The sequence below is a fragment of the Poecilia formosa genome, unplaced genomic scaffold, assembly GCF_000485575.1.
Source record: "Poecilia formosa unplaced genomic scaffold, Poecilia_formosa-5.1.2 Scaffold47, whole genome shotgun sequence".
In the NCBI taxonomy this organism is placed as follows: domain Eukaryota; kingdom Metazoa; phylum Chordata; class Actinopteri; order Cyprinodontiformes; family Poeciliidae; genus Poecilia; species Poecilia formosa.
In genome coordinates this window covers 2,760,475-2,783,096 of record NW_006799986.1, presented here as the reverse complement: position 1 = coordinate 2,783,096, position 22,622 = coordinate 2,760,475, and the positions used below count along the sequence as shown (strand labels likewise).

The window sequence follows — 22,622 nt, the reverse complement described above, 5'->3', positions numbered from 1 at the left end:
TCTTTGAATTTTTCTTTTCTGCACTTTATCGTTTTAAGAGCCTGAAATTCGCGTCTATCTCAGACCGAACTGACATCATTTTACCTTTTCCCAGTCAAGTCTCAAGGTTCAGTGTCTCTTTTACTCTGATGCCGTCATTGAAACTTATCTTGAACTCGACAATTTCTCCGAAGGACAGAAAAGAGCTTTAATCCCACGCAAACCGTTATTAGGCTCAAATTATCCATAAAAACGGTAAACATGAGGTCACATTCCAGCCCGCTGCAGTAATCCCAGACATCAGCGTCCTTCCTTCACTCCTGCTTTACCTCGTCGTCACACCTCATTCGTCCCCGACCCGCGGGGCAGCGCTCCAAATTGGCAGGTCAGAGGTCGGCCGTTCAGCTTTCAGTGAGGCCATGTTGGAGTTTTACTGTCATCAAAGCGAGACGGTCCAAGGCGAAGGCGGCGTTCAGGGAGGGGAAGCTCATTCTGCTGGTGTTCACAGCAGTTTGGTTCCTTTTTACTGGGATCACTGGGAAAACAAAACGCACTGGGCCGAGCTTCGTCTCCACTCAGATCGACTACGATGTAAATTCAACGCACTTTCAACTTTTCATTACCCAACGCAGGTTTTCTTTTTTAAGGCATTTTTCTGTTTCATCTCGTCTCTTTTACTTTTGGGTTGTTACATTTACTCAGTTACATTTACTTGAGTAACTTTCAGGAGTATATTTACGCTGTACGTTTTACTTTTACTTGAGTAATTTTATTATGAAGTATTTCTTGTCTTACTTTAGTAAAGTTTCTGGATTTTCTACCCTCTGGATGAAAAATAAACATGTTTTAACCAACAGAAATAAACTCACCTGCAGTTTTTGTTAGTTTTATTAGTTTTTTTATTGAAAGAAACTGGTTTAGAATAATTTTCTGTTGCCTGATTTTATTTTTTGTTAATTATATGAATTATTGTCATTGTGGTCCTTAAAATACCAAAATTTATTCTTTATACTTTTGATGGAATATTTAAATATTAATTGACTGATAATTTCATGGGTTATTCGGTTCGTTTCAGTCTTACTTGAGTAATTTCTTGGATGGCCAATTTTTACTTTTACCCGAATAAAAGAATATGTTGAAGTAGTTCTAGTCTTACTTCAGTACAAGTTTTGGTACTTTACCCACCACTGATGCGTTCACATCAGTCCTGTTTAATCCACTCCAAAAGCAGGAAGTGGACTACGAATCAGGGCATTCTGGGTAAATACAACCAAAACAAATGGGCCAGAGGGAGAGAAACGGGTCATCGTCTTTTACCAAAGACAAAAGAGAAATCCAACAATCGCTGAAAATTGGCACCACTTAGTGTCTTCTTCAGAGGTTCTTGCATCGTTCTTGGTGCAGCGCCCCCACAGGTGAAGAGGGGAACAGTTTTTTGTGCAAGTGAAGAGCAGTAGCTGAAAATGTAACAGATGTTTCAACTTTGGTTCCCAACCGGACCATCAGGTGTGAAAACACCCCGAGAAGGCCTTCCTGCACGTTTACCGTTATCATGATTGATTGATAAAAGAGAGCCTGGCAGCCATTTGCTTTAATTAAAAATGAGAAATGAATGCGTTCTCCTCCAGAGGGAACCCAGCCCTTCCCCTCGGGGTGGTTGGAGCCGGATCAACCCCCCACACAAAACACCAAAACCACCGCTGGTGCAACACGTTCCTTCTTTATTACTCGTTTACTAAAGCTGACTCATTTCAGTCCCACATTTAAAAACCCACTTAAGCAACAGAAAGGGGAGCATTATCCCTTTTCATTGAGAAGAAACCATCCCATACAAACGTCTAATCCCTTCTGGAAGCTAACTGTCCAAATTTCCCTCCAAACAGTCAGAAAGACTGACGTTAAATCCCCCTCGTGCCCCTTAGACTTCGTTTTTAACCCTCAGTCTTATGAACGGTAGTTTCCCAGTTGTGGACCTGAGGGAGACGGCAGGGCCACATGCTGCGTTTCCAGCTGCTCAAAATGGAGAAAATCTCATTTCAAGTATGAACTCGTCATCTTTAAAATGGCATAATAAACACAATGCTGTCTAGAGTCAGTATTTATGTTTCTGACAACTTTCTACTTTTACTCTTAATGTTGTAAGATAAATATCTGTACTTTCCACTCCTTACATTTTCACATATGGTTCTTTACTTGCATGATGGAAAAAATAATGATGGAAAAAATCCACTGCTGACACAAAAAGTGTTATAGTGGAAATTCACCGTTCAGTTTAATGCAACTAAAGCAAAGCAGAAGAAGAAGAACACACACAAAAACAACATGGCCGGAGACCATGTGTTTTGTTCAATCTAAATATCCTGACATTTGGTTTGAAGAAAAACTAGACCGTCAGTATTTTTCTTAAATTTCTGCACCAACACAGAGCAAAAGAAAAAAGGAAGAATTTTGTGTGAATAGAACTTTTTTATATATTTTAAACTTATCAAGTCATTTTGTCTTCTTGAAGTTTTGCTTTTTGTCCAGCCTGTACTTTTACTTTGACTAGAGTATTTTCTCATATAAGTATCTGTGCTTCTACTTTAGTAGAGAATGTGATTACTTTTGAGAGCGCTGATGAAAACCTCAGCAGGAAATTTGCTAGAAGTTGAGTTGGAAATCTGAAGAATCCAGACCAGCAGAGTAAAAGTTTACGACAAGATAAAACCGATATTGCAGCTTTTTAGTTTGTTTTTATGATTCCATCCCAGTTTGAAGATATAAAAATATAGTTTCAGTGAGAGAAATCCTCTTTATCTTGTGTTTTACATCCTCTCACCTGGCTCACCTGCTTCTCTGTGTCTCCAGCCTGACGGATGGAGGGACAGAAACACGAAAAGCGGCCAAACTCGTTTAGTTCACATGGGTTCACTGGACTCGAGCTGACGTGTTGCATCCATCTCCAGGTTGCTCCTGAAAGGCCTGGATTGTCTCCCAACCCTGCAGCTGCAGAAAGCAGACGTTTAACTGACAGGTAGTAAAGGCGAGACTTCAGTGTGGCCAAAAGCCTGCAGCAAATCAAGCCGGGGAGTGGCAGCGACGCCGGAGACCATAAAGCCAAGAGAGGCTGCTCAGTGTCAGATGGGAACCGATGAAACAAATTCAAAGTTGCGGAAATGAGACTACATGTTAGGTGAGACACAGCAGAACCGACGGCCGAGGAACGTCGTATGTACCTCGATGCTCTCACAGCAGAGAGACGTTTTCCTGGCAACAAGTCATCACATTTGTTTCAGTAGTCGTTTGTTTCTTGTTCTATGTCGTTTTCTTATTTTTCCTTTTTCACTCACGTCTGACGATGTTTGAATTTGACATGTCGGACATGTCTGCACACACTCCTTTCAGCAAACAGAAAAAAAGTGGTACAGTAGCTGAATGATTTTTAATGACTGTGGTTCGCATAAAGGAGGGTGGAGTTAACAGCAGCAGCTCAGTTCTAATGGAAAGTCCTCCAAAGACGATTAAAATGTGACTAAGAGACAAACGATGTGTTTCTGACAGACCTGGAGGTGAGGTTAGATTACGATCCCAAACTTATTAAGATTAAGTATTTGGTTCTCATAACGGTCTTAAACCAATCAATCAAGTTTATTTGTCTAGCACATGTTGCCAACCAGGCAGTTCAAAGTGCTTTGCATCGTAAAAATACAGAGAAATAAGGAGACCTATTATACAAAACTCACATTTTGGATGTTTTTGGACTTTAATTTGGGTTTCTGCTGCTTCTTAAGACAGCCCAGACCATTTTGGGAATACATTTGTTTTTTGGTGTCTGGAAAATGAGCCATTTCAAAAACCTTCAGAATGTAGCTTCACAAATCAGCAGGCACTGCCTGCTACCTAGCAACCCTGCCAGAGTTCTGCCCCGTTACCTAGCAACCCAAGCTGAGATCCAGCATGTTTGGTCAGCTGGTTTTACTGCTGTGTATGCTGTACAATGGCTGCTGGAAAAGAAAAGTGTTTAGTTGTTGACTTATCATCCAGAAACCACTCACTGAGCAGGAGGCGCTACTAATGCTTTTCAACAGCATTCTGTTTGCAGTCATTCTCACATGTGGGTGTAAACTTGGAGTTGGGGGCGTGGCTAGCAGCAGCTTATATGGATTTAAAGTAACAAGAGGCCCTAAAACAGCTAAATACTCCTTATCTAAGAATAATTTTTGCACAAAAAATGTAATGAATTTGTTTTGTATCGCCCATAGATTAATGCTAATCTGTTGAAGGAAGCGTCATAGGTCACTTTTAAAATCGAAAGCCAAACTAAAGTCAAAGCAAGATGAATATTTTAGATATTTTGCTGCTGACATGGATGTCCTTCTTTACGCTCTTTGCAGTGGAGGGTGGTTGTTTATAGCTCACCTAATTCCCGGTAAGCTTCATAGCGAAGCTTCCTTCACGGTTGGTGCACCGCGTCACGGCCAGACGTTAGCGAATGGGTAAAATCAGATCGAATCACTTTAAGCTTCATCAGAGTCCAGCAAGTTCCTCAGTCGTCGAGGATCCAGACTGTACAAAGCAAAATGTAGAACAAAGAATGTCTGGGATTCCTTTCTGGACTCATTGACCCGTACAACCCAAACGTGGATAGACGGTTGTGATCAGATGATCTTTCCTTTTCTCACAGCTGCCCAAAGGACATTTCTGGAACCAATGTTCCAATCCCAAGTCCTGAAAAAGTTTTTTCTTTAACTCTTCCCAACTTGCTTAGGAAGTTGTAATTGTTTCTGTAATTGTTTACAGAAACAATTATAGTGTTTCTGTAATTGTTCTGCTATAAACATTAATTAGCATTTAGCATGTTGTTCTGCACAGTCCAGATTCTGCTGGATTCTCTCAGATTTCTGCTGCATTTGGAATTCATTTCTTGACATTCATGAATCCTGCAGTTCAGCAAAACGACATTTATAGCGTGTTGCTTGATAATATAGCCGTGTAACATCATTTGTTGATGTTCATCCAATGTTGCATTTCTTTCTATTCCACTTAATCTTTCATTTCTATGACTTCCTGACTCTTAAAATCTAAATTTGAAGGATGATGTGCACCAATCCGTCCGCCCATCTGTCTGCGTCCTGCTCAGCCTGGAGCTTTTCTGCACACTTCACCTCACATGAACTCTGTAATGCAACGTCCCGAATGAAAGACAAATCAAAACAACTCCTACTAGGCTGAAAAAACACATTTCTCCAACAATGCGGGTAATCAGATCTGCTTTGCTTCATTTCGAACATGAACTGTCATAAGAAAAAACAGAAATATGTCAGGTAAGACGCCAACGTCCTCTAAATAGGTAACATGGAGTTATATTTGGAAAAACAAAAAAAACCTTTAGATATATTCTTTAAAGGTACTAATGCAACAACACTCCTAAAAATTAATTTTTTTTTGCGTTTTTAATCATTTGGAAATTAGAAAAACAAGAACCTGCCCAGTGAATGTCTCCAATAATTCTGGGTCACTGGTTGCCATGGCGACTTCCTTTGTTGTTGTTGTTTTTTCTTTGTTTAGCAAGAGGGAGGGTGAGCCCACAGCACCACTGTTCTCCCCAGACAGGCAGACAGAAACACAGACAGGAACTTAATCCTTAAATAAACAGCCAGTGTTCAAAAAGCAGCCAGAAAAATTCATTTCTAAACAGTTGCTGAGGCGCGAGGCTCTGCTCCGGTGGTACGGCACCAAAACCTGGACCAGGTGGGAGGAGCACTGCATGCCTACTCAATTAAAGGCGAAACGTAAACATCCAGGAAATTACTCACAAACGTATCTGGTGAAAAGTAACTGATCAAGTTATCAGTCATTTAATATTTACAAATTACATCAAAGACAGAAAGTTAAGTGGAAGTTTTTGTATTTTAAGGACAAAAATGATAATAATTCATATAAATAGCAAAGAAATAAAATCAGACAAAAGAAAATGTTTCCAAATCAGTTTATTTCAATAAAAAACTTTAATAAAAACTGCAGCTGTGCGTCTGTCTGGAGGGTTTTTGGTTAAAACGTTTTTCATTCAGTGGGTAGAAAATCCATAAATTTTACTCAAGTAAGAGAAAAGATGCTTCATAATGAAATTACTCAAGTAAAACTAGAAAGTACAGCGTAGTAAAAATACTCCTAAAAGTAAATTATTTAAAATAAAGTTACTGACGTAAATGTAACTATTTACTACTCAACTCTGCTGGATGTTTCTGTTTTATTTCTGACCTACAAGGTAAAGAGACAATTTAGTTTCAGCTTTGAAAGGAAACAGAAGCTTCGATAAGTTGGTAGTGAATTAGAGACAGAAATGATAACGATTTAACAACACGTTGTTTTCAACTGATGATCCTAAAACCTCCTCAGTGTGGAAACGTCCTGAAACGTGCAGATCTGATCTGAACATTCCTTGGAAAATTATGATCACTATAAAACTGTTAAAGGTATCAACATGCCAATACAGGCAGGTAAAGACAAGATACCTGTTCAAACTGCATGGAGCTTTTCTGTAAAGTGTGGCTGATCCTTGGAGCGTTTTCTAATCCGTTTCACCGGATTCATGGGAAATTCTCTGTTTTATGTTTGGGAAGAACTACACTATGCTTCAATCCTCACTAATTAATAACCAGCTGCTTTTTCTTCACATTTTAAATAAACAGAATACATTTAAACAAAATGAACTTTGCAAAAAGACAAACTCTTTTCTGGTGCAAATATATAAGATCACCTGAAATGAGTAACTTTTTAACAAGAAACTGGTTCTTGTTTTAAGTCAATAATATCTTAAAATTGATGAAAAAATAAGAACTTTTTCCTATAAATAAAATTTTACATTTTAACATTTAAAAAAACATTTTTTTTACTTAAACTTTGAAATCTTGCTACAAAGTTACTTCCAGGTCAGTTTTGTCTTATTTTCGATGCACTGAGATGTTTGCATTGTTAACTCGACCAAAACACTGAAGGTTTTGTACAAATACTCATGTTTCTTTTTGTTTCTTTTTGTTTTTACAGTCAGAAGTTATAAAGTTTTGTAAAATCTGTCGTGGCAGCTCTGTCAGGTTCTCAGTTTGCCTTTTTAACTCTCGGGTTGATTTGGGTAAAGCTTGCAGTCAAAAAGTTATTTCCACATTAATTATAGGCTCCAAACCAAATCAGAGGTTAACAGTAGTTATTTCAATGTGTGTAAACTTTGCACTCAGAAGACTTGTAGTTACATATAAGCTGGCCTGATTAGTTTAACTCTCTGACCTCGTGTTGAACTGAGTCTGACAGTTTGTACATAAATGGTATAAACGATCTGTAGGACAGAGGTTTGGTAATCAGCCTGATCTTTACAGCCATTATCTGAATTCCCAGATTCGTGTAGTGAGTCCGATAAGGAGACGAACGCGCTTTCGGGATCCCTGGGTGTTCTTAGCGCCGCTTTCTGATCCTCCAAACCTCCATTTGTTTGCATGAGAAAGTGCGGATTACATTTATGTTTTTACTTGTTCAAGTCAAACAAGGAGGGAGAGAAAAAGGCGGTCCCTCAAAGCGAAGCGCCGAGACAGGACCCGAAGAGAAAATGCCCCGCAGGTCGGTGTCGGGAGGTTTTTATGGCTCCAATCATGCAAACCATAATTGGTTCAAACTGAGAAGCAATCATTTTACACTTGCAGTCGAATGCGCCTTTGAAGAGCGAGGCGTGTGCTGACGTGAGTGCATTCTTCTTTCTGTTTGCTCGAACTTCTGCAGAGAGTGGAAAGTCCCCCGGCTTAAAGCAGCACAATGACAGAGTCTCATTAAGCGAGTCGGATGCCAGGTGAGGCGCCTGACGTCGGAGCCAACCTGAAAGCACCACCGTTTCTGCCCTACGTCAGCACACGTTACCAATCTGCCTCTTGTCAAGAAGAGAAAAGAGGAAAACTCGTGTAAAATGGTAATTAAAATCAAAATGAAAAGATATATCACTGTCAGGCGAACAATTACTGCCAAATATATGGCCGCTGTAAATTTTCCACCTTTACAGTTGTGCCAGAAATGTCGTCGTGTTTCCTAATTTGCATCCTCAGCTCCTCCTTTGCTAAGTGTTTTTAGTCCATCCAGCAGCTCCTGCTGAAAAACGGTGAATATTTCTCCGTTTATGATGTTTATCTAGGAGACAAACTGATACGTGAAGATCGGCTCAAATGCTAAAGAGCTCTTATTGGACTTTATATTTATTTATGTTCACGTTATTTGGGCTTCTGGATCCTCCCAGTTTGTTTGAAGAATCAGTTCAAGTTATATTTTTCATAACATTTGTAAATTAAAACATTTTTTGAGGAAAAAAAAATCTTAAGATTCCTACTTACTAACTTCCAAATTTGGTGGGAAAAACTTTTTGTTTTTGTTGAAAAAGAGACAAAATATTTTCCGTTGTGCTAAATTCCACTTTTCTCTCCTGAATTTGACACTTAAACAGTTAAGTTCTGCAAGAACCAATTTAATCTAAATCAGATTTGAAAGACAAATAAAGAATAAAAGATAAGGTCCTTTTATTTAAACGTTTCTCCTGAATGAATCCACCTGACTTTATTTTAGATTATCTGTCAAAGCTCCTTAAAAACACAAAAGGAAAAGATTCTTTCTAAAACAATGATTCTAAAAGATCTCAATCTAAACTATAAACATGTAGGATGTGAGTGTTTGGATTAAATATGAATCTATTTTAGCCAGAAATAAATATTGAAGTAGTGGGAAAGTCATGGATCTTACTTTGCAACAATATGTTTATCATTAAGCCTTAAGCTGCATAATCAGAAAACACAACTCTGTTATGACTTCATAATCCACACTGGATTTTATTCATTTTCCTTCAAATAATCTCCGTAATCTCAGACTGTGGAACCGTTTTCCACTGTGGTTTCCTGGAGGCGTTTTGTTTGATTTCTAAATCTTGTACATTTCACTGTTTACATGCAGTTTTGTTAGTTTTTCTGTACAAGAACAATTCAAATATGACCGATTTTACTTTTATTGTCTTTTTCTGTTTTCTCCTTAACAAGAACAACATGAATTATAATTATTATAATTTAATATCTGAAAAAAGGTGAAAATAGTTACAATTTAGTTCACAAGTCCAGGTTTCAGTTCTTATTTGTGATTTTACAAAAACATGGAGTCATGAAAAACAGCGTGCAAAAAAACTGCATGTTTTCATGACTTCCTCCAGTTTTTCCATCCCACTGTCGGATCAGCTGCTCTCTTTCCAGCCTGGCTGAACGTTTTCTGCGTCCCGCTGCCTACCTGGACGTCACAAACAGTAGCACCTCTTATCTCTGCTGCGCTCTCTTATTGAAAACCTCATTTTATATTAATTACATGAAAACAATGATTTTAGCCAAAGATGGGCTCCCCAGTGATTCGGGAACCACTTAACCCGTTTTATAATCTGTCTTCTGATGGCAGAACAATGCAGCCATTGTGCTGCGGAGAGAGAGAGAGAAATGAAAGCATTAATCTGACACCCAGATAATAGGCTGGCGTTGGCTCATGCACATATCTGAAATCTTGAATAAATGTATTGGGAGTCTTTATTGTGTAAAAAGCAGTGCATTGTGTCAGCGGATCGGCTGGTGTGTGTGTGTGTGTGTGTGTGTGTGTGCAGCTGCATGGAGAGCGGCTCATTATCCCGGATGATTCCTGTAGCACAGCCTTTCCTTTGCCTCGTTTGTATTAAAGACAGAACGGGAGGTGAGCGTCGCATCAGGCCACCTATCCACACATCACTGACAGAAACGGCTCACGTTTACTGACTGAAACATTCATGCAGTTTGGTTTTATTGAAGGTTTTCATTTGTGTTGTTTTCCTCCCTTTTGTTCTTTTTTGATCAGTTGTCAGTTTCCTCATTTAGAGGCAACAGAGCATTTTAATGGCTCACCAACCAACCCAGACACCTGAACAGCAGAAACTCTCTTCCTTTAAAAACACGTTGCATGTGTTGATGTGATTTAAAGTTGTCTAAGATCCCGGCGGATTAATCTGAGTTGCTAATGATTGAGTACGACTTTCTTTCCTGGTCGTGTTGCTGTAGGACTGAATAAATTGTGGCTGTAAATAAATTTGTTTTGATGACAGAAACTGTAACGAGATGTTCTCTTAAACTCATTAGCAGCATAACTGATTTTTTCTACTTAGTTAAAAAAAACATGACAGGACAAATTCTTGTGAAGTTTTCTTCCTAAATTGACAGTTTTGTTGCCATGAACCAGCTTTTAGTGCAACTAGTCAATATAATCACGTGTTTAATGCAGTTCATGAGTGTTTAATGTCGATATGCAGCGGCCATTTTTAATACATGAATGGATTTGTGTTGCAGTTTTAAACTTCAGTTATTTAAATTTAATAATTTTTTTATTCCCTTGTAGATTTTGACAGTAATTTGAGTTTCTCCTTTTGTCCTTTAGTCCTGGAAATGGCCTTCAGGTGACAGAAGACTGACTTTGTAACTGTCTTTATGTGACTCTGAAGGTTCAGGTCAACCAGACTTCAGGCCTGATTTCTAGCTTCCAGATCTATTTACTGACACTGATTCATGATATTATCCTTGCAGAATTAAAAATGTATTTTTCTCTGTTTTCCGTTACACATTCACTTTTCGTTTCAAAACCTCATGATTTTAATAAAAACCTGTAATTTCCTGATTCTCACTCATAATTATGTCTGTTGTGTCTGGAAGCTGTTCATTAAGCAGCAGATGGTGGAAACGACTCCGTTTACTGCTGATCCTCTTTATTCCTCTGTTTACACTGTAAAACACGACGCTGAGCGAAATATTCCAATCTGGACAGGACAAGTGGAGTTATCCGATGGAAAATGTGCGCTCTGCTGCTCTGTGGGATATTATCCTGTAAGGCCTGCTGCTCCTCAGAAAATGCTTATGCCCTCTGATTTAAAAATAAAACATGTCAGCCTGGCTGCGCCACATCGGGTCCAAACCCAGGCGCTGTGAGTCAGCAGATTAAGGAAGTTTCTAAGCTTCCAGAAACTCCTGCAAACACCCCAAACAGTTTTACAAGCGGCAGTGTGTACACAACTGTGGCTTTGCTTTCAATAAAGTTTCCAACTGCTTCTGCATGAATGATGTGGCATGTTTACTCCTCGCCCTCCCTCACGGTGACACATGGCTACAAACCCACAGCTCCACCTTATTAGACAGGAATCCGGCTGCACTGAGGTAAAAAAACAAAAACAATATTCCTCTTTGGTTTGATCAAATATGAGCGAGGCGGAGCCGGCTTCAGTAGCTGCAGGGGAGTAATAAAAGTAAAAATGTCTGGGGAGATTGATTCCTGTGTACAGGGTGGTGTGTGTATGTTTGTGCCAACTGGAGGTGGTAGTGGTGGGGGGTTGACTCAGAAAAATCCCACTCTGCGGTTTCCTGGTGTTTAGTCTCAGAGGAAGACAGGAGGGGGAAAAGGATCCATTCACTCCTACTGTTCTGCTGCTGGAGTAATTTGGAGCGTGCCAGAACCTCTGAACGGTGTGAAGACGCTTGTTCTCGCTGTAATGGAAGCAGTGATAAACGGATGGAGTCAGTTACCGCTTTATTTATTGCAACAAACATTGGAGTTTATACGTTTTTACCTCAGAAAACTAAAATCTCGCCGCCATCTGGCTGCATTTACCGTCTGCTGCCGTCGGCCCACTTCTCCTTCAGAACTCTTACCCAGTTCTGATCACCGCTCTCATGATCACTACCTGCGTTTTCATTACAAATATAGGAACATTTCTGTCTATATTCTCGTCATGTAAAGATCCCTTTAATTTTGCAATCGGAAATTCAATTAAAATCATGTGGTTAAGCTTGTTCTCTTAAGTGATTAAACATCATGGCAGCGACGGATGCAAACAGATGTAAACAAGATTTTCATGCCGATTTCTCCCTTAAGGACCCTCAGATATCAGGATGACTCTTCAGGTCGGATCTTCCTGCCGTGTGTGAAGAGCTGGAAGAACGTCGGGACCACTCCGATCTAACATCTGGGATATTCATCGTAGCGTGTGGTTTCCCTAAGGAGGATGAGGAAAGATGCTCCGGTTTGACTGGGGAGCAAAGCTGCAACATTTGTTACATTTTCAGCTGCTTCGGTTTGCTTTCACACTGCTCTGGAAAAGACTGTTATTGTTTACACATTATGCAAAAAGGAGTTGGCCTTTAACCAAATCTATTCAAGCCGTCTGAAACCTACTGCAGCAAACACGCACATCCCCAACACCGACATCAGTAAACGTGTCAAATGATCCAAACCCTTTGGAAGAGCTGTTCCCCTCCTCACCTGTGGGGGCGCTGCACCAAGAACCACTGAAGACACTGAGCTCAACTTCCTTCTTCACAAAATTTAAACAAAAATGAAGTCAGGTTTTAGCGATTGTAGGATTTCTCCTTCATCGGACTAAACCGAACTGGTGTGAATGCAGCTTCAGAAAACGAAAACGGAGAGAAATCCAAAATACACAGAAAACAAAACAACTGCCAGGAAGTCCGGTGGATGTTGAAGACGTCTCTGTTACTATAATCCTCTAACCGTCGGCCATGTTTGTTTACTCTGAACTCACGTTTTGATGGATGTGAATGAATGAAATCAGGTTGTGTGTGTTGCTCCTCCACACTGTAAAACCAAACCTGTTGTACCAGGTGATCTGATCTCCAGGTAGGTAGTAACCAGTTACTTTTACTCAATTCCATTTACTTTAGTAACTTTTGAGAGAAGATGTTTATAAAACCTAAAAATCTTTGTACTATGCTGTACTTTGTGTAATTTATTAATATGAAGTATTTCTGCTCTTACTTGAGTAAATTTCTGGATTTTCTACCCACTGAATGAAAAACAAACATATTTTAACCAAAAATTCAGCAGACAGACATTTTTGTTAAAGTTTTATAAATTTTTCACTGGAAGAAACTGAGTTGGAAAAATTTTGTTTTGCCTGATTTTATTTTTTGTTATGTGAATTATTGTCATTTTGGTCCTTAAAACACCAAAATCTCCACTCAGCGTTATATTTTGGTCCGTCTGATGATGTAATTTTTAAATAATTTGATCAGTTACTCAGCAGACTTTTTAGTAAATACGTTTTTACTTTTAACAGTAAAGCCGTGTTGAAGTAGAGCTGCTGGTAGTCCGCCCGCCGCTGCTGGTCGCTCAGATTTTGGGAATTGGGCGACAGAAGAGGCCAAACTCAATCTGACAAATTCTCCTTCTGACCTTCATAATCCAAATCTCCTGGCCTCTTTTATTCATAGAAATGAGATAAAAATGATCCCTAAGCACCAAATTTTACATAAAAATCAGCAACAACTTGGCAATTGAACAAAACCAGTCAATAGTATCCAGATTATTTCTGGTGAATCTCCCTCTTCCTCAGTGTTAATTCTCTATTAACCTCAATTGGAGCCAATGATAATAATGAGTTTGGTTCATTAATTAGTGTGGCTGTAGCCTGATGTGTATCCATGTGGGGACCTATTCATAGAAACTCCATCTCCACAGATTTGGAGCCTAATAACTCACCTCATTTCACAGGTAGGGAAGATATTTTCAGAGTCTTCCTGGTTAACGTTCGTGTTGCAGTCTGTCTGTCGTCCTCCTCATTACTTATCAAAGTCATCTGTGACCTAGTTAAAGTTTCCACTTGGAAGTCTCTGGTGTCTTTGTGTGACCAGGTTTTATACTGTTAAACTGGATTTAAAATATTTTTCCAGGTTTTTACCTCACTGGTAAATTTGTCTGAATTTAAATCAGACAAAATGTTTCTTTTTTTTGAGTTATTTATATTTGCTAAATGCTGGAAAACGTAACAAAAACATTTATTTAATTTTTGAATATTTATTATTCCTATTTTATTTATTATTCCTATTTTCTCACTATCTTATTAATATGTGTAATTGAAATAAAGGTTGGCTTATGTTTTATACGTTAAACTTTATTGAAATTGGTGGATTTTATTTATTTAAACATGAAATTTTGTTTTTTATTTTACCTGCTGCAGAATATACATAAGGCATTATTAATAAAAGTAATAAATGATATAACAATGAATTGAAACTGTCTTTTATGGTTAATTTATGTTGTTTTAATCTCCAAAGTTTGAAAAGTTACCTTGAAAGTATTTGAAAAGCGATTGGATTTTGCTGTGGAGCAGATTGTGCAAACCCTGACATTAATTATTAGAGAGCAGAAACTAAAACATCCAGATCCTCGACTTTATTGCTCTTCATTTCCATCAATCGTTTGAACAACAAACAGCAAATATCAGGAATATGGAGATGAATTCTGCTAACTGGAGGTAAATCGAAAACCTTTAGAGGTTTGACCCTCCGTTGCTTCCATACCAAGACGCTTTCTGCTGCAGCGGCGATTCGTCTTATTGCTGTAAACATTCAGTCTGCAGATGAACTTTGACAGAAACGACAGTTAAACCGCAGAGCAGCAGAAACGTTGCATAACGCCAGCAGCTGGTTTCACTTCACTGCAACTCTGGTTTCCCCCTTTAAACATAACCTGGTTTATTTTTCCTCATCAGGAAATTTTCCTTTTTATTTCATGTTATTTCAGTTTTTCACATGCAGAACTGTCACAAAGCACCACATGGGAAAGTAATGAAATAACTAATAAAATGTCAAAACAGCTAAAAAATAAGGCTAAAATAAACATTCAACAGAAAAGCTGTTTATTTTTTTAGTCTTTTATTTAATTAAAAATAATTATCTTAATCTCTTCAGTAATTAATGTTGAGCTTTTTCAATTAAAAAGCTCAACTTTTGAGTTTCTTCATTGTTATTATGAAGACACTTAATTTGTTTAATTATTTAATTTATTATATTCGCTAATTTACATTTATTTACCTTTGACTGCAGATGAAAACGCCATAATATTTTATGTTTTTGTTCATTTTGAGTTTCCTTTTTTATTATTGTTAAACTTAAATATTTTTATTATTTTAATTTAATTACTATAACAATATAATATTTAATATTTTTAATCATTTTATTTTCATTTTTGTCATGAATAAACACTTTCTTAAATATTTTAATATTTTATATCTTAGTATTTGTTACTTTGGCTCATATGAAAACTGTCCCTGTAAAACCCAGCAGAGGATGGAGGTTAAAATGTTAAATGTTTATAGACGTGACGATGCTGAAGGTTGTTCCAGAGAAACTGTCATCTATAATTGATTAAGTATCGATTTGTGAAAGTCGAACAAAAGAAAGTCCTTGATGAATCTTCAGCTGCGGTATGATTTCATCTCAGAGGATTTTAAAAACCTCATGAACATTTCAGATGTGTGAGATGTGAAGGTGAATAAAAACCAAGAGAACACGTTTTCTGAACCCTGGAGTAACTTCAGCTGATTGATTACTAAGAATAATTTTTGTTTTTGGCGTTAACAGGACGTTTGCAACAAACTGATCAGGTTTCCTTGTGTCTGCAGCTCCTCTGGGTTCAGATAAAACAGAAAACCTCCCTGCCCGTCGTGTCGTCTGTCTGCGTCCCTGTCGCTCTCCTGCAGGACCAGCTGACGTCCAGGAGCCGCCGCTTTGGCCCCGCCGCTCCTCCTCAGCAGCCGGCCGCCGACTGATGGCTGCCTAACGTGTTTTAGGTGGCCGCTCATGTGCCTGCTGGGCAAACCGGCCGAGTCGACAGCGAGTGTTAACAAGCTGGAAACAGACACCGAGTGAAGCCTGACTGCAGAGAAAGGAGAAACACAAACAGAGAAATAAAATGTTTAAACACTGAGGACTGAAATGTTTGGTGGAGGAACTGAAGTTTCTTTCAAGGAAGGAATTAGTTTGTTTTGGGTTTTCTGCATTGTTGATGTAACCTGGAAATGTTTTAACAATCTGTCCACAGAAACCAAAGTTTTTACTTTTAATAAAATGAAATATATTTCTCTATCAAGGTATATTGAAGTATTGAGTCGGTAAATTAGTAATATAGGTTTTTTATTTATTGTCTTTATCTATTCACTTTGCCTGATTAAAATGGATGGTTGATGTTTTTGCAAACTATTCTTTTTTCCTTATGTCAAAACTTTACATGTTAATTTTAAACTGAATTACTGCAGCAAACAAAATTTTTTTTTGCTTATTTTGTAGTCATTTTATCTAATTCTGTCTTTTTTCTGTTTTCACAGAAAATAATGGTTATTTAGAATTAGTTTTTTTTAAATATGCTAATACATTTTTAATAGGTTTCATTTTTATGATTTTGTAATAGATTTCCAGGTGTTGAATTCTTCCAAATCATTTAATTTTTTTACAATTACTGCAGTATTAAGAAACTGTTTAAAGAAAATTTTAGAAATCATATAAACACAGTAGTTTCAGAATCTGTAGTGAAATCATTTGTAAAAGGCTTGAATTATTTTATTTTATTTTTTTACTTGCTGTGACAGGTTGGATGATTTAATTCAAACCAAACGGTAACAAACCTGCAGAAGATAAATAAGTTTTTGTCAGGATCAGGTGAAATCCTTTGTTTGTGGAGGGATGAGGAGATTTGGAGTTAAATTTACAGAATCCCTCTGAGCATATTCAGTCATTATCTCTGTCATTCATTGACCAGATGGGCAAACTGGGAACACTGGGCTGCCTGATGGAGGTAAACAAAGGGAAGTGGGAGCCTCGTTTGGCTCTTATTTGATGTTTCTCATCTTTAAAGCGTAATAATGTGAGTCATTATCTCGTCTAACTGAACAGTATCTGCTTGTACTTGCCCAAACCTCGGAGCTGTTGACACCATTTAAACTGCAGTAATCATGAGAAAACATAAACCTCATTATCACACAGCTTATCACACAGATGTGTGTTTTCTGCTGATTTACTGCGCCACTTTGACTTTTTGTTTATGTTGGACCATAAAAAGGATCACAGTGATTTACCAACCACTTCCACAGACCTTCAGTCTCTGCTGCTACATATGGATATAAACTATTAACATATTCGTATTTGAAGGCCTGCTGTAGCTGCGTAACATTGGTGACACGTGCAGTTGGTGTGTGTGTGTGTGCGTGTGTGTGTGTGTGTGTAATCTGTTGTGCCTTCTTGTCGGGGCTTGCAGGAGAATGAATGATTAATCTGAACCACTTTGTGGGTAATTTAGATGTCAGCCTCTCATCCTGTGCTAACTGGATTGTGTGAAAAAGCAGCCGTCCTTTTCACCGGTCCTTTCGTCTTTAATGTGGACCGGTACAGCCAGCAGAATTGCTCCGATGTGTTTCTCAGCGTCTGTGCTGATTTATTGGCAACGAGCGTGGCGCAACGAGGAAGAGAGGCAACCTGCCAGGGAGTCAACAGCCACACTTCTGTAAAAAAAAAAAAACAGAATATTAAAACCTGGAAAACTGACAATCTTCAGACATATCTTCTTAAGCTGTTTTGATATGGGCAGTTGCCTAGGGCGGTATCAAAAAGGGGGGAGGCACACAAGAGCTTAAAAGTAAAAATGCGCAGTGGAGTAAATTTTCCTTAGCTGCTGTTGAGTGCTGGGATATTATATTACCTGGTTTCTGCTACAAAAACATCAGATGATTGTTTGCATTTTAATTGGTTGGAATGGCACCATTCCTGAAAAAACCATAACTTAGTGCATATTTATGTTTCAAGCGTATAAAGTTAAGCATAGTGATTAATTGTGTCTAGAGTGTGACTAATCTATCTACAAAAACACAAAATCCTTATTTTTATCTATTTCTTAAAGCAAATATCTTCCACTTCAAATAAGACAAAGCTGACATATAAGTAACTTTTTAGTAAGAAATTGAGCTTTTATTGACTAAAAATATGTTTTTACATTGATGAAAAGTTTCATTTTCAAGTTAAACCACCTTCGGATGTTTTCCAGTGTAGATATATTAAACTTCCTGACGTTTGCCTGCATCTTGTTTTGCTTAAAGATCTTCTGCGTTGAGGTGAAAGCCGGGATGCAGACGGAGCGGCCGGGTTGAGGAATAAACCTTTTCATTTCAGCTCCACTGATCTCTTATCGATCTGCTGCTCTGTGCTTTCCAGTTATGAACAAGAGTCCCTGATAAACTCCCTCACTTGGGACAGTCTGTCTTTCCCAACACGGAGGTGGCAGGGATTGATCCGAAGCCAGGATTCACTTCATCTGGGAACGCAGAGCGGAGAGGAAGATCATTTTCCAACACGACTCGGTGGATCGGACTGAAACGTCAATGAGAATCTCTGGGATGTAATGAAGTTTTCCAAGAATCGATACCAGATAAGAAAAACGACGCGACTGGAGATGGAAATAAAACTTCAATTGCGTCAGTTATTCAAAATAATGTCTTTAAAAAACTCAGAGCAGCTTTTTATGTGACAAAATCTCCAACGAAGCAGAAGGAAATGATAGAAACATGGTGAACACTGCAAAAACACAAAATATTACCAAGTGTTTTTATCTTCCAGAGCAAATACCTGAAATAAGACAAAACTAACTTAGAAAAAACTTTTCAGCAGGAAATATGAGCTTCTTTTAAGTCAATTAGTCTGACAATGTTTTTGATGAAAAATGTTACAATAAGTAATTAATCAATTAATCACAGAGCTCAGTAATTTCCATTCTGATGATTAATATTTGCTGAAGGGTCATTTTGGTTGGAGAGACTTCATAATTTGTTTCCTTAATGGTTGTGGTTGTTTGTGCTTTTTATTTGTTTTATTTATTATTTTTGGTGTTTTTTTCTGGTAATTTTAAATTTCTTCCAGTTCCAGTGTTACGTGTTTTTCACAAAGTTAAAGTTTATGTATGTTTGAGAGTGAATTAGCATTATAATACCATGAAAATTGTCTCAAAACAGCATTATTGTTCATCACAATCATTTCTGGGATGATTTATTGTCCAGAAGAATAATCATGACAGGAATATCTTTTTCTTATTTTATGAGTGATGTTATTGATATTTGAACAAGAAATAACTTTTCAGCAAAATGTAGGAGCCTGATTTAAGTAAATAATTCCTTAATTTTGGTGAAAAAGTTCTAGTTACATTAGCAGATTATTTCAATTTCAACAAGACATTTTTTCCATATTATAAATGAAATAATCTGCAAACGTAAGCAGAACTTTTTCATCAATATTGGGAATTATTAACTTGAAACAAGCTGCTGTGTCTTGATGAAAAGTTACTTGTAAGTTAGTTTGCTCTTATTTCACTAAAATATTTTCCACTAGAAGATTCTTGGTAATATTTTGTATTTTTGCAGGAGAGGACAGACAAACAGGGTCAGGAGGATTTTCTATGTAAAAAGTGAAAAGATAAGAAACAATATGAACATTATTTTACTACACAGTTTAAATAAAAAGGTTTTTCTTCCCTTTCTGAAACTAAGTTACTTCAAATCTATTTCATATTTGCACCAGAAACTGGACCAAAAACACTCGGTAACATTTGGTGTTTTTGCAGAGTTTTTAAGAATCGACTTAAAAACGAGTTTCTATAACCTCCTTAAAAGTTACAGGTCAGTTAGTTTTGTCTTGTTTCGAGTGTCTTATTTCATTTTTCCACTAGAAAATCAAGAAAAACTTGCTAAGATTTGATGGTTTTTGCAGTGTAGTATGCCAAACTCCCACACATGCGCACATGAATCTTTAAAGTTATTTATTTTATTTTTTTTTACTAACACACAGCCGGTCGCTGCCTGGCTGTTTTCCTTCGGGGTGTCTGTTATCTGCCCCGCTGCGCCGCCGCTCCGACCAGAGAGCCGGAAACGCTCCTCACCTCCTGCCCCGTGAATCTCTATCTACCCCGGCTCAGAGCTGGTGTGAAAATATTTTAACCTATGCGAGAAAACAAGGTTACAGAAAGGCGGGCCGCAGGATGGGCCCCAGTTGTTCTTCAGGCCCAGAAGAACAATGTGGCTGTGGCCTCGTGTGAAAACGGATCTGCCTGCAGGACTGGGGAGCAAAAGGACAATGTGTTTGGTGGCTGCATGTGTGCGTGCATGTTGTGCAGTATTAGATTAAAGTAGGCGAGAGAGAGACGAGATAAGGCACAGTCAGAAAACATCAGGCAGCAGTGACACTGACTGGGCCTGACAGCACAGAGAGAGCAGAATAAAATAAGCTGGAGTAGGAGAGAGGAAGGAGGTTATTTTATCTGTCAGACAGACAGAAATGTCAAACCATCAGGTAGAGTGGGGAAGGCAAAAAAGAGCCAGAGACGGGTTGAAGTTAGAGATAAGTGCGATGCTGAAGTGACGTGCTGAGGGGGAAAGGGCAGAGGAGAAAACGAAGCCATACCTGGATCTGACAGCAGCAGCGCAGATGGAGCTGCTGCACAAACAGATGCAGCTGTACGCACCTGGAGTCATTTCACGTCACGTTACCGGAAAGTTTGGATCGACTTTTCAGAAGCAACCTGTGAAATTTAGTTGGAACTAGAAAGAATATTCAGGATGTTGAATATGTGATTGTTTGCACACAATCAAATTATTAAGTTTTGTGCAAAAACATGCAAATATTTCAGGTTTTTGCCAACATTTTTTTGGTGTCTGAAAAATAAGCCATTTCAAAACTTCTTGATTGTAAAGTCACAACCGACAGGCATTCTACTGTTACCTAGCAACCAAAGTGGAACTCCAGCACGATTGATCAGCTGGTTTTATCGCTGTATTTTAATTTTTTTTATTTTTTTACTGCTGTATGCGCTGTAGAGGGATTATCAGTTGATGACACGTTGCGTCAGCAGCCGCTCTGCTGCGCGTCGCCTTCAGAATGCAGGCAGGAACACATTATTTTAACTATTTCAACTATTTACAATGAGAATAATAAAATCATTTAGATATTACAGCCCACGCAGATCGCCTCTCTTCGTCCGGCGTAACTCCGGCATGAAGCTTTGCGGCGTCTTCAGCAGTCATAGGTTTTATTTTTAGCACATCATCTCTGTACTTCACACTGACTTGTGTTTAACCTGCTCCATTTATAATTTCTGAAGGATTAGCTTATTACCTGCCCTGATGGATGCAGCTACATGTTCATTTTCCTTCTAATTGTGACCAAAAATTATTATTATTATAAAGAAATTATTTGATTTTATTTGTCCTGTGTTTGCTAAATATGGATTTTATTTTTTTATGGCTTGTGCCATTTCTCTTGTCATTTAGCGACTCACCTGCATTCAATGCTTACGGGTTGCTAAAAATATAAATTTAGTAGCTTAACTTATTTTATCACACGGTGATAAACAGTTGTAGCATGCTAACAACATGCTAGCTAATGCTAAAACATCAAGATAAATTTAGGTAACTACAACTGTGCAGCCTGACTGCAGAAAGAGTCGGATGGCCTACGCCATCCGCTTTGTTTGCAAACAAATAACCACTCTGTACAATGGCTGCTGGAAAAGACAAGTGTTTTGTTGTAGAATCACCATCCAGAAACCAGTTGCTGCATTGCTGTTGGTTGATCAGGAAACTTTAGGAGCTTTTTTAAAGTCTTTGTTTTGAAAACCTCCAAATAAAGTCGACCCAATCAGACGTCTGGATCCCCTCAACAATCACGAAGGATCAGTGGTTCCACTTTAAGCTCCTCCTTTATGATGGAGGTCTTCACTTCTCAACGTTATTTTCAGCTGCCTGTGTTTGAGATCTTGTTCTTTTGGAGATGTTCAGAGTCTCCTGACCATTAGTGAGGGTTTCAGCGCAGATGGTTCAGGAAATCAAAAGTGTTTCCTTCCTCCTTCACCACACCAGACTGGAGCAGCTTCCTCATTACTGCAGATGAAACCTCGATCCGTCTGGCTTCGCTTTATCGCAACACAACAAGATACTTGAACTCCTCAGCCACAGGCAATGGTTTTCATTTGAGCAAAGCAAAACTCTTGGCACATGAATGATGCTGTCCGTAAACTGACAGTTCTTTCAAATTTAAAAGTAAAATTTGGTTTTAAATTAAGATTCTGAGTCATTTTTGTCTATTTCCACAAAAGACCCTAAACAATGGTTTAAGTCTAACTAATTTTTATTGTGTTTTCACTCAACTAAACTAGGTGCTTTGTTTTTCGCCCTCTCTGTCTTCATTTTAGCTGAGCATTTATTTAAAACAGTGAAATACTGTAAAGAATCTCTTCATACGTTATGTTTTACTCTCTCAAGTTTTGTTTAACTCACCATCACAAACTGTAAACAAAGCAGAGAGTATTTTTCCAAGACAGTGTGTAGGTGTGAAGTTTCAAAACAGTTTCCGGAAGAAAGAAGAGCCGGTATGCGGGTCATTTGTCATCGTCAGACACCAACAGACACTGTTTCCATAAGGATAGACAAAAGAATTCCTCCCTAAGATCATTATAAAGCCATTGAGGGAAACCTGGTGACGATGTGTTGCAACATGCGCGCCTCTCTTCCTGCCTCCTGGACAGAACCAGCGCTGGGAACCAGGAAATCATGTCCACTCAGCACTTCTGTTAGTGGAAAAAGAGACAACAGGCGTGCCAATCATTTGGTCATTAAGGCCAATCTGTGGGAAAGATGAGTGTCTGAGGCCTCACACCACTGCTGCACATGTGTTTCTGAGGCCTCACACTACTGCTGCACATGTGTTTCTGAGGCCTCACATTACTGCTGCACATGTGCTGTTTTTGTTTAACCACCGTAA

At 38.4% G+C, this 22,622-nt stretch overlaps 1 long non-coding RNA gene across 1 annotated transcript in view; it reads left to right on the top strand.

The window, feature by feature from the left end:
- Positions 1-16,028, top strand: part of LOC103138188 (uncharacterized) — a 76,191-nt gene extending 60,163 nt beyond the window's left edge. Inside the window, exons 11-13 of the long non-coding RNA XR_001662122.1 lie at positions 7,729-7,912; positions 8,003-8,098; positions 15,455-16,028. This is a non-coding gene — a long non-coding RNA (uncharacterized LOC103138188). The remainder of the gene's footprint in view (positions 1-7,728; positions 7,913-8,002; positions 8,099-15,454) is intronic.
- Positions 16,029-22,622: the final 6,594 nt, after the last annotated feature.